General features: G+C 38.0%; 1 non-coding gene across 1 annotated transcript; it reads left to right on the forward strand.

Annotated features, from left to right (window-relative positions):
* Positions 1-16,228: 16,228 nt before the first annotated feature.
* LOC129772071 (U4 spliceosomal RNA) lies at positions 16,229-16,366 on the forward strand. The gene has a single exon (XR_008742558.1). It is a non-coding gene; the product is annotated as a U4 spliceosomal RNA (small nuclear RNA).
* Positions 16,367-17,781: the final 1,415 nt, after the last annotated feature.

Raw genomic sequence — 17,781 nt, forward strand, 5'->3', positions numbered from 1 at the left:
AAAAGCGGAGATACAAAGATACAGAGTGAACAGTGTCACAGTTCCTGGAAAATGCTTCTTGCATTTTGGTTCGCTGCATTTTATGGTAATAATCTCGTGCGCCACCGAATATTAATACGATAATAACTGTCTGCATTTTATTTTGGAACTAAAACTAATACTGAGTACAAAAGGGAATGAATCTGTTAACCGAGTCAATGTCATGAATTCAGAGGAAAAAGCTTTGAATCTCGAGCTACAAACATTTAAAAAAATAAGTTTCTTGTTATTCGACTTGCAGACTATAAACTACAGTTTTGATCATGTGAAAAAAAAATCCATTAATGGAGCATTTGAAACTGAACGATTCACACGAATTTGTCATATTTTCGAAGAACATTTTCAGAATAACGAAACACAAACTATGTTTCAAAATCTACTACTTTTTACGACGTATTTATAAGTTATATACAGCCTTCTGATATTTCGTTCGTTCTAGACGCGACAACAAATGGAATCGGAGGCAAAATTACCTCTGAATAAAACGTAAAATAATATGAATCATGTATTTAGGGATAGATAGTAGGTTATCGTGACATCGAGCATGTAGTCTGGTCTTATATAAACCTTCATTCTGCCAGGGCTCATCAATCGGATTCACTCAGGGCACTGGGAAGGCAATCTGACTTACCGGTTAGAGACATCTTAGCTAGTCGCGACCTCAACTTTATGCTTTCTCTTTACAAATTTCTCAAAAGAAATGATATCTCTGTTTGATTCCTGTTTGCCAATTTTGTTTTTTGTTTTCAATATCTTCAAACATTCACGTTTTCTTACTATGAGCAAGTTCATGGGTCCAATCGCAGAACTGTTCATTGATTGATCTTCTAATCGACCCCGTTGAATTTACGTTTTACTATAAAATTCCTAGTATTTCTAACAAAACTCATCATTATAATATCATATTATTTTCAGACACAATTCTCGTTCAAGATTTTTCAACCACTTGCAAATAACATGTTACATGCGTTACATGCAATAAATGTTTTATACAGAAAATATGATAGAATTAAGACAGCCCTAAATCGGACAAATTGTTTTTCACTTTAGAAATGTTTCTTGCCCCCTAAAACCTCCACATGCCAAATTTGGTTCAGTTTGCTTGACTAGTTCTTGAATTATGCAGAAATGTATGATTCATTAGTATGGCAGCCCCCTCCCCCTCTCAGAGAGAGGGGAGTAGTGTCTATCCACCATGGAAAAGTTTCATGTCCCCTAAAACATTCGCATGACAAATTTGGCTCCATTTGCTTGATTAGTTTTCGAATTATGCAGAAATTTGTGTTTCATTTGTTGGCAGCCCCCCCTAAGAGATAGGGGCAGAGTATCTAACTACCGTAAATACATTTATTGCACGCTAAAACCTCAATATGCCAAATTTAGTTTCATTTGCTTGATTGATTCTCGTGTAATGTAGAGATTTGTGTTTCATTTGTATGACAGCCCACCCTTAGAGAAAGGCGTGGAGAGTCTAACCACCATAGAATCCTTTATTGCACTCTAAAACCTCCATTTGCCAAATTTCGTTTCATTCGCTTCATTAATTCCCGAGTAATGTAGAAATTTGTGTTTCATTTGTATGGCAGCCCCCCCTAAGAGATGGGGGAGGAGGAGACCTCCACATGCCGAATTGGGTTTCATTTGCTTGATTAATTTTCGAGTAATGCAGAAATTTGGGTTTAATTTATATGGCAGCCCCCCCTAAGAGAGGAGGGAGGAGTGTCTAGCCACCGTAAAAACATTTATTGCACCTTAAAACCTCCACATGCCAAATTTGATTTCATTTGCTTGATTAATTCTCGAGTTATGCTGAAATTTGTGTTTCAATTGTATGGCAGCCCCCCCTTAGAGAAATGCGTGGAGAGTCTAACCACCATAGAATCCTTTATTGCACCCTAAAACCTCTATTTGCCAAATTTCGTTTCATTTGCTTCATTAATTCCCGAGAAATGTAGAAATTTGTGTTTCATTTGTTATAGATAAATTTTATTTTAATGTGAAATTCGACTATGTAAACGTTGGATAATAAGTAATTCAGTCTGATATTAATCATGAACAAGCAAACCATTTATCATGACAATGTCATGCGAAAATGCGAAAACAGAATAGAAACTGAGAGAGGTTGGCGTCGACATCATGCCTCATACCATATGAGTCAACGTGTGTGGCACCCATACATCGAGCTTCTTTGTGAATCCAAGCTTCTTCAAATGGTTAATAACGGTTTGATGACTTATCCCCAGCTCTTGGCCGATGCTACGGCTGCTACTATGCCGGTCTTTCTCGGCTAATTCAGCGATTTTGTCGCAATTTTCGACGACAGGCCTTCTGGAGCGTGGCGCATCTTCGACGACCTCTACACCAGAACGAAAACGTTGAAACCATCGTTGTGCGGTGGAAATGGAAACTGTATCGGGTCCATAAACTGCACAAATTTTATTGGCAGCTTGAGATGCATTTTTGCCTTTGTCATAGTAGTACTGTAAAATATGTCGGATTTTCTCTTTATTTTGCTCCATATTTGCGACACTATAACTCACGAACGACTTAACCAAACAAAACACTGTCAAGGACGCGCAAAAATACCTTTCCAACAAGCTATACTATGACTCGATACAATGAATACAACTAGAACTACGCGCTTACAACGACACCTCGCGGAAATACCGCAGGACTTTTTTGACAGCCACTCAATATCGGTATCAAATGAAATTTTTTTACTGATAGAATACAATACAATGGATTTATTGTAGAGAAATATTCTAAAATAAAATAAATACAAACAACAAGTCATCGAACAAAACGGCGCATATTTGACTTAAAACAGATGATTGTAACTAATTTTATGAACAAATGAAAATTCAAAAAAAATACCGCAGGACTTTTTTGACAGCCTAATATATGAGAAAAAAATGAATGTTCTACCTGGTAGCACTCACAGGCATATCAATCCTTTTATTGATAAACACTGAGTACTCAGAATGAGAAGAAGTTTAAAAATTCTCGAAGTGCAGAACAGATTTAATTTTTTTTTTTTAATATAAATATGATTTTTGTGTAACAGCATTTATTTAATGCCCACGAGGAAATGCTTTCTATCTATATTTTTCGGTTGTCCAAAGTTGTGTGTGGACAGCCCCTATGTGGTAATTAAATATAATGACTTGATGGTTACAATTCTCTTATTCAATATGGCGTTGATTTATTAGATTCATCACGTAACATATAAGTTTTATGTTCTCAAAATAAAAAATAGAAAAGCGAAAATTCAAAAAGAAACATTTTTTGCAATTTTTATAACACATCCCCGCGTGCAACTGAGGAAAAAGAATCCGAAAGAAAGCATGCGTCAAAAAGCAAAATGCCGAAGGAATTAGAACTTTTTTTTCGCAAGCGACACCAAACGGACGATAGCCCAAACTACTGTACATGATGACAAAGGCAGAAGAAACGAAAGCTCGTTCCGAGTTGAATTGGAAACTAAGCACAGGACTAGTTTTGAGAACTTTAGATCAACTCGAATCCGACGACGATAAGCTTCCCAACGATGGTTGTTAATTGTGAAATGATGATCAGAAGTGAATAATATGATATGTGATGTCTAGACTGGAGACCCGATGCAAGTGTTTGCAGGGATGAGCAAAGCGTCTCTTTTCAGTCTAAACCTCATCACACCATAACGGACTTCTGTTGAATCCATTGTGCATAAATAATTCAGCACGATCCTAAGCAACACCCTTACTTCAAGGTACGAACGGAATTGGGATTGTAATAACATCCCAAGGGCATCTTTCGATACGCACAAAACACAATTTATTCCGCATTAATAAGGATTTGTAAGAGATCCTGTTTATTAATAGTAGAGACACCATGCTTTCCTCCCTCTCACATAATTTGGTCCACGTTGATGCCGTAGCCTGTCTCGTGGCGGAATGACGAGGTCCCCAGATGATGTTTGTAACTGATATATACGGCAAATCACGGAGGGTAACCCGTAGCACAAAAGCGCACGTTCGATGGGCTAGGTGAACCCGTACAACATGCTTGTTGTCTTTATTATCGCATAGATCTTTTTTTACATCTGCCGGTGTTTTGCGTCCTTTCTGTTCTCGTCCGGGTGCGTATTATTCAATCCATGATAGCGCCCTTCTTTTTACCGCTATTTAAGTGAAAGATAATAAAATAAAGGGAGAGACGGTTTATGTACATCGTTCATAATTCCTCTCCTCAAAAATAACTACTGCCTATACATAGGCAAATTATGACGCTTCAGCTTTAACGAAAATGGCTGTGACCTGTCCTGTTTGATACATCGATGTAAATAATCGAAAGAGAAATGCTGTTTGAAACGGAGTTAACTATTTTAAATTTAATCGAAGTTTAACAGAAAACTTATTTACCAAGGCTTCATCGGTACATCGAGAACCTTGATTTTTATACTGCGCTTGAAGTACAAAATTGTGTACTATACCAGCAGTATTTGCAAGAAAATTTAACTGTTTGCATTAATTGAAAGAAGTGTACACATGAAGCCCATCTGAAGTTTTTCGAATTTCATGGTAGATATTCAGATTTACTTTGTCCGAAGTTTTTTTTCAGATAGATTTAGAAAATTGTTTGAGGAATGGGAAAAGGAAGTGCCGCAATACATGTTATGTAGTTTGTATTTTTTAATTAGAAATCAATATATCTCTGAACAACAACATCTTCTGAATATTTGCTCCGTACATCGATATTAATATTTTTTGTGTTAATAAAAAATATTAATTTTATTTAGCTTTTTAAGCTTCGTGAACGTTAATGAACGGCAAAATTACCTTTTAAAGACACATCTTCTTGTAAAGTTGTCCATTCATATTGCTTCAGTGTTGAAAACCTTTTGTTGTTCAACAACAACATATGCATTTCCAAATCATCAACTTGCGAGCGAACCTACCCTGAAAAATTCTACGATTAATATAATTTTAAACAGATGTTTAATTATAGTATTGAATGTGTACTAATGTTATTCATCAAATATCAGTATATTTGAAAAAAAAATCATAATCTTTTTTCTTTTTTTTTCTTTTATTCGAAAAAGTATCGACATTTGGGTGAATATTACATTCGAATTAATGAATGGAAAATAATGTAAAGGAAGCTAGATATCTTTCGAACAAATATTATATTAGGCTGTCAAAAAAGTCCTGCGGTATTTCCGCGAGGTGTCGTTGTAAGCGCGTAGTTCTAGTTGTATTCATTGTATCGAGTCATGCTATAGCTTGTTGGAAAGGTATTTTTGCGCGCTATAATATAGTCCTTGACAGTGTTTGGTTTGGTTAAGTCGTTCGTGAGTTATAGTGTCGCAAATATGGAGCAAAATAAAGAGAAAATCCGACATATTTTACAGTACTACTATGACAAAGGCAAAAATGCATCTCAAGCTGCCAATAAAATTTGTGCAGTTTATGGACCCGATACAGTTTCCATTTCCACCGCACAACGATGGTTTCAACGTTTTCGTTCTGGTGTAGAGGTCGTCGAAGATGCGCCACGCTCCAGAAGGCCTGTCGTCGAAAATTGCGACAAAATCGCTTAATTAGCCGAGAAAGACCGGCATAGTAGCAGCCGTAGCATCGGCCAAGAGCTGGGGATAAGTCATCAAACCGTTATTAACCATTTGAAGAAGCTTGGATTCACAAAGAAGCTCGATGTATGGGTGCCACACACGTTGACGCAAAAAAACATCTTTGACCGTATCGACGCATGTGAATCGCTGCTGAATCGCAACAAAATCGACCCGTTTCTGAAGCGGATGGTGACTGGCGATGAAAAGTAGGTCACTTACGACAACGTGACGCGTAAACGGTCGTGGTCGAAGCCCGCTGAAGCGGCTCAGACGGTGGCCAAGCCCTCATTAACGGCCAGGAAGGTTCTGCTGTGTGTTTGGTGGGATTGTCAAGGAATAATCTATTATGAGCTGCTTCCCTATGACCAAACGCTCAATTCGGACCTGTACTGCCAACAACTGGACCGCTTGAAGGTAGCACTCATGAAGAAGAGGCCATCTTTGATAAACAGAGGCCGCATTGTCTTCCATCAGGACAACGCCAGGCCTCACACTTCGTTGGTGACGTGCCAGAAGCTCCGGGAGCTCGGATGGGAGGTTCTTTTGCATCCGCCGTATAGTCCGGACCTTGCACCAAGTGACTACCACCTGTTTTTGTCCATGGCGAACGAGCTAGGTAGTCAGAAGTTAGCCACAAAAGAGGCCTGTGAATATTGGCTATCCGAGTTTTTTGCCAATAAGGAAGTGAGCTTCTATAACAGGGGTATTATGAAGTTGGCATCTCGTTGGGAACAAGTCATCAAACAAAACGGCGCATATTTGACTTAAAACAGATGATTGTAACTAATTTTATGAACAAATGAAAATTCAAAAAAAATACCGCAGGACTTTTTTGACAGCCTAATATAATCTACATATGATATAATGTTCTTTCATCCCCGAAAGAATTCAAACTGGAATTGGCATTGAAGAGAAGTTTACTCTGCATTTCATTATAATTCAATAGCTCTATTGTTATTGCAAGATCATTTATTCTAGCCCATAAGATGTATTTCACCAACAAACAGTTTGAAGGTCACTTGTCCGGTTGATTTTTTTTTATTAAATTCGTTTATTTTTACAGGCTCAGTTACATAAGTCTAAAGGAGCCGAATTCTTAATTATATTTTTATTACTATACATAAACATTTTATGAAATCTAAGGTAAGTAAGGTAGAAAACCGATTACCCGCGGTCTACTCGAGTTTAGAAGGGTGGAAATTTTTTTCAGGAAATGGATGGGATATAAGGAAATTGTTACAATAATGATAATCTCACACACTCAATTCTTAAATCTATTCGTATATCTATTGTGTATTTACATTTCAACTTATTCTACTGTTTGTAGCAAGGGGATTGTCCGGTTGATGTGTTAGATCACCATCATCAATTTAATATAATTAAAATCATGTTCGTGAGATAATAGAAAATGCATACTGCTGCTGAACATTACGACGAAGTTTCCAACCGGGGTTGCCAACTATTTTGACGTAGGACTACGTCTTTCATTTCTATACCGGGGTGTAAAATCAAAGTTTCGAAAACGAAAGCGTTACGCCGGAGACCGAGATTTTGAGCGTTAATAGCTCCTAAACAACTGAACGAAATGGTATGATAAACACTTCATTCGATAGATAAAATGTCTACGCGTTCTATACTTGTTACTTTCTGATCCAAAAACTTGTTTCAATAGTCTTAAAATTGCTTTCAAAACAGGCTATTGAAATCACCAATCGGTATATAAGCGAGAGCCGCTCGGAAATCCACTCAGTTCTAATTGAACAGCGATTGGAGCATGTTGTCGCTGTTGTGGTGAAGCTCTTCGTTTATCATGAAAGCGCGAATGAACGGTGTCACCAAGAGCCTGTTTGTGCACCTTAGGCCAGAAGGGAATCCATCAGGAGGAGAGTGATGCCACAAACTCTTCCCCGGGAGGATCTCGAAGCAGCCGCTACACACACACACACACACACACACATACACGCGCGGAATTCTTTCCGTTTGGATGCCATTCAGCATCGAGAAAGATCCGGAAAATAATTTGCCAGTTCCTCTGGGAATTTTCAAAATATAATCATGTGAAAGAGTTTAATTGAATGTTTTCTATCCATGTTACACTGTGACCAAATATGTTTCAATCAAGTGCTATTAACAGGTGGTTATCGAGTTGGCATTAACCACTGGTGGGCTTCCAGTATCGAGGAAAATGTGGAAATATCTAATCGTTGCTGAAAATAATCTGCCAGTTCCTCTGGGAATTTTCAAAATATATTCATGTTAAAGAGTTTATTTGAATGTTTTCTTTCCATGTAACACTGTGATCAAATACATTTGGTTTTGTGGTTTTTCAATCAATCGCAATTAACAGGATAGCTTCAGAAGATTATTCTTCCCCATCAGTAGGATATTTCCGTATCCAATATTGTATGCACCCGCAATCGATTATTGCTCAGTCGCCGAAAGTTCCGAGCTCAGAGAGTTCATTCCCCTCTAGTTTGCCTTCCAAATTGCCATCGTAAACCACACCTTCTCTCGATTCAATCACACACAAAAAGCATACTGAGGCGATATTCTGGTGGTAAGACACATTCATTTTTCGTGAGGACATCGACAAGACAACATCGTTGCCTAACGTGCTGGAGGAGGTGGACGGCGAAGGATCGACACATACACGCGCAGAACTCTTTCCGTTAGGATGCCATTCAGCATCGAGAAAGTTCCGGAAAGATCTAATCATTGCTGGAAAATAATCTGCCAGTTCCTTTGGGAATTTTCAAAATATATTCATGTGAAAGAGTTTAATTGAATGTTTTCTATCCATGTAACACTGTGACCAAATATGTTTGAATCAAGTGCTATTAACAGGTGGTTATCGAGTTGGCATTAACCACTGGTGGGCTTCCAGTATCGAGGAAAATGTGGAAATATCTAATCGTTACTGAAAATAATCTGCCAGTTCCTCTGGGAATTTTCAAAATATATTCATGTGAAAGAGTTTAATTGAATGTTTTCTATCCATGTTACACTGTGACCAAATATGTTTCAATCAAGTGCTATTAACAGGTGGTTATCGAGTTGGCATTAACCACTGGTGGGCTTCCAGTATCGAGGAAAATGTGGAAATAACTAATCGTTACTGAAAATAATCTGCCAATCTCTGGGAATTTTCAAAATATATTCATGTGAAAGAGTTTAATTGAATGTTTTCTATCCATAAAATATCCATATAATACATTTGGGTTTGTGATTTGTCAATCAAGTACAGTTAGCAGGTTAGCTTCTGAAGATTATTCTTCAGAACAAGGTTTTTCGTATCCTATATTGGATGCATAAAACCTTGTGCCACGTAACGCTCTCGTTTTCGAAGTCTCCCAAATATTCATTTATTCATTCATTCAGAATGGATTTAGATTCAACTTCAAACAAATGATCTCTAAATCAACGATAGTGCTACGTCACCCTTGCGGTTATACCATAGATATAACCCACTTCCTGTTTTTTTTTAATCAGGATGAGTGAAAATAAAAATCAGGAAGAAATCAGGATAGGTCATATTGGGTTGTCCGAAAAATTCGGGACGATTTTTGAGAAAATAAAAGCATCGTTTTTATAGACAGATAAATGCACAATTTTGTTCCACAATCATTTTCCATCTTTCTCGTTTCTCAAAAAAATTCATCCTCCCAGAAAATGTTCGCTTTTACATCGAAAACTGTTCACGGTATTTTCTATGTTGTCCATAGAGTCGAAGTTTATGACCTTGAGAGAATTCTGCAGGGAGCTGAACCTGAACCTGAACCTAAAATAATCTGAAGGTGCAATAGCCGGTTAGTTCAGCTGAAGGGAAAGCACTTCCTAGCGAGACACCAAAATAATTTTAGAGTGGTCCAAAAACCATGAAATTTACCGTTTCCCTGATGGAACAAAACGCCTATCACATTGCCTAATTTAAAAAAATGAAGATCAACTTTGGAGTTAGCCAATAATTTACGATTTGCTTCAAAACGACATTTTCGTTACGTTTTTAAAGCGAGTCGCAAAGCGAAATGGTATCTATTGGAGGTTCTTTTGGTCAAATTGTGTGAGACCCACAAATGTAACGATTTAAGTCAGTGTTATAGTCTAGAAATTTGAAAAAAAATCTTTTTTTTTCCTTCATATTTTTGTAGTTTAGGCATTCATGAATATACTCTAGAGAGGACTTCTCGGAAATCCTATTATTTACCGAGTTAGAGCCATTTGAAAGATGCGATATCTAACCTGGTACAGCCATAACAATGAACTTCGAACGCGTTTGAAGCTATTTTGTCAAAAAAGATGTTTTTCTGATCTGTCCGAGGTTCATGCGGCGCGACCAGTACCGATCTGGAGAATGGTTTTTGCTTCATGACAATACGCCCGCGTACACCGCGGTTTTTGGTAGCGCAGTTTCTAGCCGAACGAAAGGTGACTGTCATCATCCATCCCCCCTATTCTCCGGACCTCGCCCTGGCAGACTTTTTCTTGTTTCCCAAGCTAAAGAACGCTATGAAAGGGGACCAGTTTGACGATGTTCCAGACATTCAATGAAATGTGGCGTGTATTATGAACTCCACGGTTGAGCAGTTCCGACACCCCTACGAACGTTCAAAAATTCGTATGGAAAGAGAAGGTCTATATGTAGGAAACTATTATCTAATCTTTTGAGTATCTCGTTTTTTCTTTGTTTTGAAAAATAGTCCCGAAACTTTTTGAATGCACTGTGTATATTAATTTAAAGTCAAAAATTTTTTCTTGGGTGATTTTACATTCTGAAACGAACTTCTTCATCAATAATTTTGCGGTTACTTGTACATACGCATCATCGTCACTAAGGTAACGTTGTGTCTTAAACATTATCTCGTTATAATGTGGACGGATATTTTCATCTGATTAAATAAAATTTTAAAATTTAAACTCCCAAGCTTTGGAATATTTTACGAACAAATTTTCATCTTTGTGCGTATGTAGATGTGATGGAAAAAGATATCGGGAATATATAAAAAAAAATTTCTTTCAGTTTTTTTAAATTTATGCGCTAACACAATTTTTCGCCAACTTATTCAACAGCAAATCTAATTATCCTTATCAACCAACTCATTTGATTCCCATTACGTTTCTGTAGGACCTTTCAATACAGAGATATTGTAGTTTGAATGAAAACTTTACCCTTCTTCTTTGACGATTTGATGAAAAATAAATAATGATCGCATCGCAAATTGGAAGGCAGTTTTGGAAACACCAATAAATTCTGCACAAGAATAATTTATTAAACTGATGAAAAAATTAGTCAAATGTTTTGCATCGATTTCAAAATAGTTTTCGGGGGTCTTCGTAGCCACTTGGTTACGCGTTCGCTTACCAAGCGATCGATCGTGAGTTCAAACTCAGGGCCCTCAATTGACCATCTTTGTGTTGTTATAGAATAACGACATCCACGCAACCATCATCAGCGATGGAGATGTATCCACGGTGGAACAAAGATCGATTCATCCATACAACTGCTCTGCTCTGCAAGAAACATCGGGCTGCTGTTCTATAAATAACCCAACAATGATCAATATCAACTGTCTCCGCTGTCCGGTCTGCTGAACAATGGAAGAACAGAAAGAATACCCTTACGCCTAAATGGCTACTACTGTGTAATTTACCATATTGTAATGGAATAGAAAACTTAACGCCTAAATGGCTACTACTAACTACTGTGTAATTTACAATTTATAGAAACATAAACATATGTACATGTACACGATTAAACCCGGCTCTGTTACAGCTAAATGTTAATGAGCCTAATAAATAAATGAGATAAAAAAAATAGTTTTCAAACTGAAAAATAAAATCATTGCTCAAAACGAAAACAAACGCCTCTCCGATTGTTGGATATGTTATGTAATAAAACTCAGCTTTCAAGAAGAAAAATATAGCGCCGTTTATGTCTAAACCTTATAAACTATCAAAAAAACAATTACAATCAATAATTACAAAAGCAAAAATAAACAAGGGTCTAATATTTTGCGATGAGGAACAAAACTACCAGTTTTACTGAAAATCTGAGCCGCTACATCGGTTTGGCATGCAATAGCTGTAAAGTTACAAGAACGATGCGAGTCTATCAATCGCGAATCATGAGAAATCGTTTATTGCTCCTGTAAAATGGAAGTACAAATTAAGAATATAGATGAATAGGTAAGGTGAAACACCATTTTGTTACCAAAACTTGCGAGAAGTTACCCTCGAAGTTAAAAAAAAACATTTCGGATTGCATGCTATCAGGTGTTAAACTGCGAGTAAATCGCAACACTAAAGTGTTGTGAAATGTACGAATTAGATCGGATTGTTGGGTTCTCATTGTCACGTCGAGGTAAATTAATTGTTTTCGTTAAAATTTGTCAATATTGCCCTTAAGAGAATGTTGACATTTTTTATTTTTTCGAGTTATGATAGTTTTTGGAGATTGGAAGCAATAGTTTCATGCATCCATTAATTTTTCAACGACGAAGCTATTATTTATGGACGCTGTCAAAAAGACGTACGATGCTGGATTTTAGGTCAGCCACATCAAACTGCATCAAATAGTGTAAAATACTTACTTTTACATCAAATATGAGACTTTTTAGCAAGACATATCTACGCATATTCAATTAATTTATAAAAAAAATTAAAATTTCATAAAAAATTCAGACAATTTTCCACGCTAAAGTGTGTGTCACATCAAATTGCATCACGGAAAAAACGCTGTAGAAATTTAATTTTTAGGAATTATATCTTCAGCTGTCGCTTATAATCAGATAAGAGTGTATAGATCACGTTGGCCATGCTTCACTGTCAATTTTTCGTAAATTTGGTAAAATGTCGTCGAACGAAAAAGAGCGTCGTGAATTAATCCTGTGTACTCATTTCGAGAATCCGGAGTTGTCACATCGGGACATCGGTAAGATGCTGGGAATCGTCCAATCCACGGTCAGCAGAGTACTAAAACGATTCGAGAACCTAATCATCGACCGGAAGGTGGAGAACGGCAAAAATGGATGCTCCGTCAGTGAAAAAGATCACAAGCGCGTAGTTAAGCAGTTTAGACGTGATCCGAGAAGTTCGGTCCGGGATGTCGCCAATAAGCTGAACTTGTCAAGTTCATTCGTCCAGCGGACCAAGCAGCGGGAGGGCCTGCGTGCATACAAGGTTCAGAAGGCTCCTAACCGCGACGAAAGGCAAAACAAGGTGGGGAAGACGCGAGCCCGGAAGCTGTACACCGAAATGCTGACGAAGCCGCATTGCCTGGTAATGGACGACGAAACCTACGTCAAAGCGGACTTTCGTCAGCTGCCGGGCCTGTTGTTCTTCTCCGCAGAGGACAAATTCAGCGTTCCGGAGGAGATTCGCAAGCAGAAACTATCGAAGTTTGCCAAAAAGTACATGGTGTGGCAAGCGATCTGCTCTTGCGGAAAGCAGAGCGCCCCCTTCGTGATGACCGGCACGGTATACGGGCAGGTTTACCTTAAGGAGTGCCTACAGAAGCGCTTACTACCACTATTGAAGCAGCACGAGGGCCCGACCATCTTCTGGCCGGATCTCGCTTCGTGCCACTATTCAAAGGATGTGTTGGAGTGGTACGAAGCCAACGGGGTCACCATCGTGCCAAAGGAAATGAACCCGCCCAACGCGCCGGAGCTTCGCCCAATAGAGAAATATTGGGCGATTATGAAGCAGGCCCTCCGGAAGAACCCAAAAGTTGTCAAATCGGAGGCGGACTTCAAGAGAAAATGGATTTCTGTTCAAAAAACAGGAAGTGGGTTATATCTATGGTATAACCGCAAGGGTGACGTAGCACTATCGTTGATTTAGAGATCATTTGTTTGAAGTTGAATCTAAATCCATTCTGAATGAATGAATAAATGAATATTTGGGAGACTTCGAAAACGAGAGCGTTACGTGGCACAAGGTTTTATGCATCCAATATAGGATACGAAAAACCTTGTTCTGAAGAATAATCTTCAGAAGCTAACCTGCTAACTGTACTTGATTGACAAATCACAAACTCAAATGTATTATATGGATATTTTATGGATAGAAAACATTCAATTAAACTCTTTCACATGAATATATTTTGAAAATTCCCAGAGATTGGCAGATTATTTTCAGTAACGATTAGTTATTTCCACATTTTCCTCGATACTGGAAGCCCACCAGTGGTTAATGCCAACTCGATAACCACCTGTTAATAGCACTTGATTGAAACATATTTGGTCACAGTGTAACATGGATAGAAAACATTCAATTAAACTCTTTCACATGAATATATTTTGAAAATTCCCAGAGGAACTGGCAGATTATTTTCAGTAACGATTAGATATTTCCACATTTTCCTCGATACTGGAAGCCCACCAGTGGTTAATGCCAACTCGATAACCACCTGTTAATAGCACTTGATTCAAACATATTTGGTCACAGTGTTACATGGATAGAAAACATTCAATTAAACTCTTTCACATGAATATATTTTGAAAATTCCCAAAGGAACTGGCAGATTATTTTCCAGCAATGATTAGATCTTTCCGGAACTTTCTCGATGCTGAATGGCATCCTAACGGAAAGAGTTCTGCGCGTGTATGTGTCGATCCTTCGCCGTCCACCTCCTCCAGCACGTTAGGCAACGATGTTGTCTTGTCGATGTCCTCACGAAAAATGAATGTGTCTCACCACCAGAATATCGCCTCAGTATGCTTTTTGTGTGTGATTGAATCGAGAGAAGGTGTGGTTTACGATGGCAATTTGGAAGGCAAACTAGAGGGGAATGAACTCTCTGAGCTCGGAACTTTCGGCGACTGAGCAATAATCGATTGCGGGTGCATACAATATTGGATACGGAAATATCCTACTGATGGGGAAGAATAATCTTCTGAAGCTATCCTGTTAATTGCGATTGATTGAAAAACCACAAAACCAAATGTATTTGATCACAGTGTTACATGGAAAGAAAACATTCAAATAAACTCTTTAACATGAATATATTTTGAAAATTCCCAGAGGAACTGGCAGATTATTTTCAGCAACGATTAGATATTTCCACATTTTCCTCGATACTGGAAGCCCACCAGTGGTTAATGCCAACTCGATAACCACCTGTTAATAGCACTTGATTGAAACATATTTGGTCACAGTGTAACATGGATAGAAAACATTCAATTAAACTCTTTCACATGATTATATTTTGAAAATTCCCAGAGGAACTGGCAAATTATTTTCCGGATCTTTCTCGATGCTGAATGGCATCCAAACGGAAAGAATTCCGCGCGTGTATGTGTGTGTGTGTGTGTGTGTGTGTGTAGCGGCTGCTTCGAGATCCTCCCGGGGAAGAGTTTGTGGCATCACTCTCCTCCTGATGGATTCCCTTCTGGCCTAAGGTGCACAAACAGGCTCTTGGTGACACCGTTCATTCGCGCTTTCATGATAAACGAAGAGCTTCACCACAACAGCGACAACATGCTCCAATCGCTGTTCAATTAGAACTGAGTGGATTTCCGAGCGGCTCTCGCTTATATACCGATTGGTGATTTCAATAGCCTGTTTTGAAAGCAATTTTAAGACTATTGAAACAAGTTTTTGGATCAGAAAGTAACAAGTATAGAACGCGTAGACATTTTATCTATCGAATGAAGTGTTTATCATACCATTTCGTTCAGTTGTTTAGGAGCTATTAACGCTCAAAATCTCGGTCTCCGGCGTAACGCTTTCGTTTTCGAAACTTTGATTTTACACCCCGGTATAGAAATGAAAGACGTAGTCCTACGTCAAAAAACTACAACCTGACGTTGTACAGAACCTTATGGACGGGGTAAAGAGGAAGGTGCGAGCATACGGGCTTGGGCTCGAAGTATGAATAAAAAGAAAATGCCATAAGTTGTTTAATAGTTTTTATTTTACTGTCTAAAACTTTCAAAAGGATCGGTCTACTGGGCGAATTTCTACAGCGTTTTTTCCGTGATGCAATTTGATGTGACACACCCTTTACTTACTAGCACTGGCGCGAGGACTTTTATAGCATAACTGGTCTTTATAATTTTATTGTGCCATTATTCTGGTGAATTATGATAATCGAGTCGGAGTTTTGACTATTTGAACATTGACTATATTTTCAGTGGCGTCTCGTCCGCCTGTTCAAACAGGACAGGGACAGGGAGACAATTTAAGAAAAAAAAATCTTCTTTTTTCACATATGTAGGATGGAGAAGGAATTATTGGAGAGAATTTCTTTGTAAGTTCCATATTATCCCGAATATCCTTATTTTCTTTACTGTTCGGGTTAAACTTCTCCACCGTGAAGAATGTCATCTGATGGCTACATTTCACTTAATCACACAACCCGCACAAATAACTCGTAATGACCAGCGGGTTCAAACCTTTCATCGGAACCCGCCGCCAATTCGAACACTTTTCTGCATCTTAAAGCGCGACAAGGCAAACGCAGATAGCTGTGTATGAAGCGATCGCTACTACTAATGCACCTTCTAGCGTAAAAAAATGACATTTGAGGTTCAAATATTTTGCTAGTCTTATGCTTTTTGCCTATCCCATCTATGTGAACGAAGCTTTGCGCAGTGACGATATCGTAACCAATGAGGTTTTACCGAGGTACGGTTATTGCTAGTTGAAAACTCTACACTCTGTCCAACTTCTATTAGACCAGGTGATGATCTTCCTGCTTTGTGTCATTGTAAACAAACAATGCTTCAATTTATATTCTAGTGTGTAGGTATTGGTGACTACCATACACTGCATGATTTTAATATGTGTGTCTGCAAGCGCTGAGCGTAATCGGATGTTTTCGTATTTTCAAGTGTCGTAATCTAAATCTACGTAAATCTAAGCTCTCTGGCCGGGATGGGCGGGAAACAGCTAGAACAGGTTCGAATACCTCAAAATCGTTTATACAAATAAAACAATAATTCAATCTAAATGTTACTCGGGTGACAATTCGTCAAATTTTGGTAAAAGGTCCTCACATAAAGAGGGCTTAAAAGGTTAAAACTCCTCATCTTACACCATCTCACATCGGAAGACGTCTGAGTTTTGCCAAAGCACACATGAACCGACAGTGGGGCAAGATATGTCATGACAAAGAATGTTTTCAAAAAATACATTTTGTTTTGTATACCTACAATAACGAAAAGTTCTTCAATGTATAGGTTATCTTCACGGACGAAAAAAGTTCAATCTGGATGGTCCTGATGGTTTCAACGGGTACTGGCGTGATTTACGGAAAAGAAACATTATTTTTCAACCAGGAATTTTGATGGAGACTCGTGCATAGTTTGGGCGGGATTCTGTGCAACCGGAAGGCTCAAAATATTATCCTAATGTTCAGAGATGGTCATCGGATTTACTATTCTGCCAAATAAATTTATTTTTCATTCAAAAAGTTTCCGGTTCTGTGCATAGAAAGTATCGGTGTGGTCAAAATCAGGTGATACGCATTCTAAAATACAGAAAAAAAAATCAGGAATCAAAAATACTTATGACAATTGTAAGATAGATTCAAATTCTTAAAGAGATAAATGGGAGAGAAAAAATAATATAAATATAGATTTAAAAAATCAAACCATTATTATTAGATCGTAACACTGAAGTTTGTTTTACTTAAAATCAGAATCTAACCTCCTTGACTACAGCACTCATAATGGACGGAAATGGAATGTTTTGACAGCAGATTGTTTGAAAGTATATTTAGATTTAGTAAATGTGACATCCAAGTCAGAAATCCTATGGCTACGCACCCTCAAACGTCTCCATGAAAAAGTATTATTTGTATGAATCGGAGTACACGTCATAGTGGAACTTACGGTCGGAACCAGTTCTGAAACAAGTATTCTTTTCGGAAGTATCGTTCTTTTCGCCCCAGCTGAACTTAGTGGTCAAAAGACGCCCTCGGAAATTGTACAGCAAGGTTCTAGGTTTCAAGATGGACCACGAAACGAAATCCTGGAGGAAAGTTAGAGTTATATCCATACGAAAATCCAACAAGCCAACGAAGGACCATAATTTGTATAAGTCAATTTCAATATTATCTTGCATCAGTAAATTGCTGGAGAGAATGATTGTTTCTCGTTCGGGAATATGGGTCGAAAAAAACAATTTGCTTT

The sequence above is a fragment of the Toxorhynchites rutilus genome, chromosome 2 (assembly GCF_029784135.1).
Source record: "Toxorhynchites rutilus septentrionalis strain SRP chromosome 2, ASM2978413v1, whole genome shotgun sequence".
In the NCBI taxonomy this organism is placed as follows: domain Eukaryota; kingdom Metazoa; phylum Arthropoda; class Insecta; order Diptera; family Culicidae; genus Toxorhynchites; species Toxorhynchites rutilus.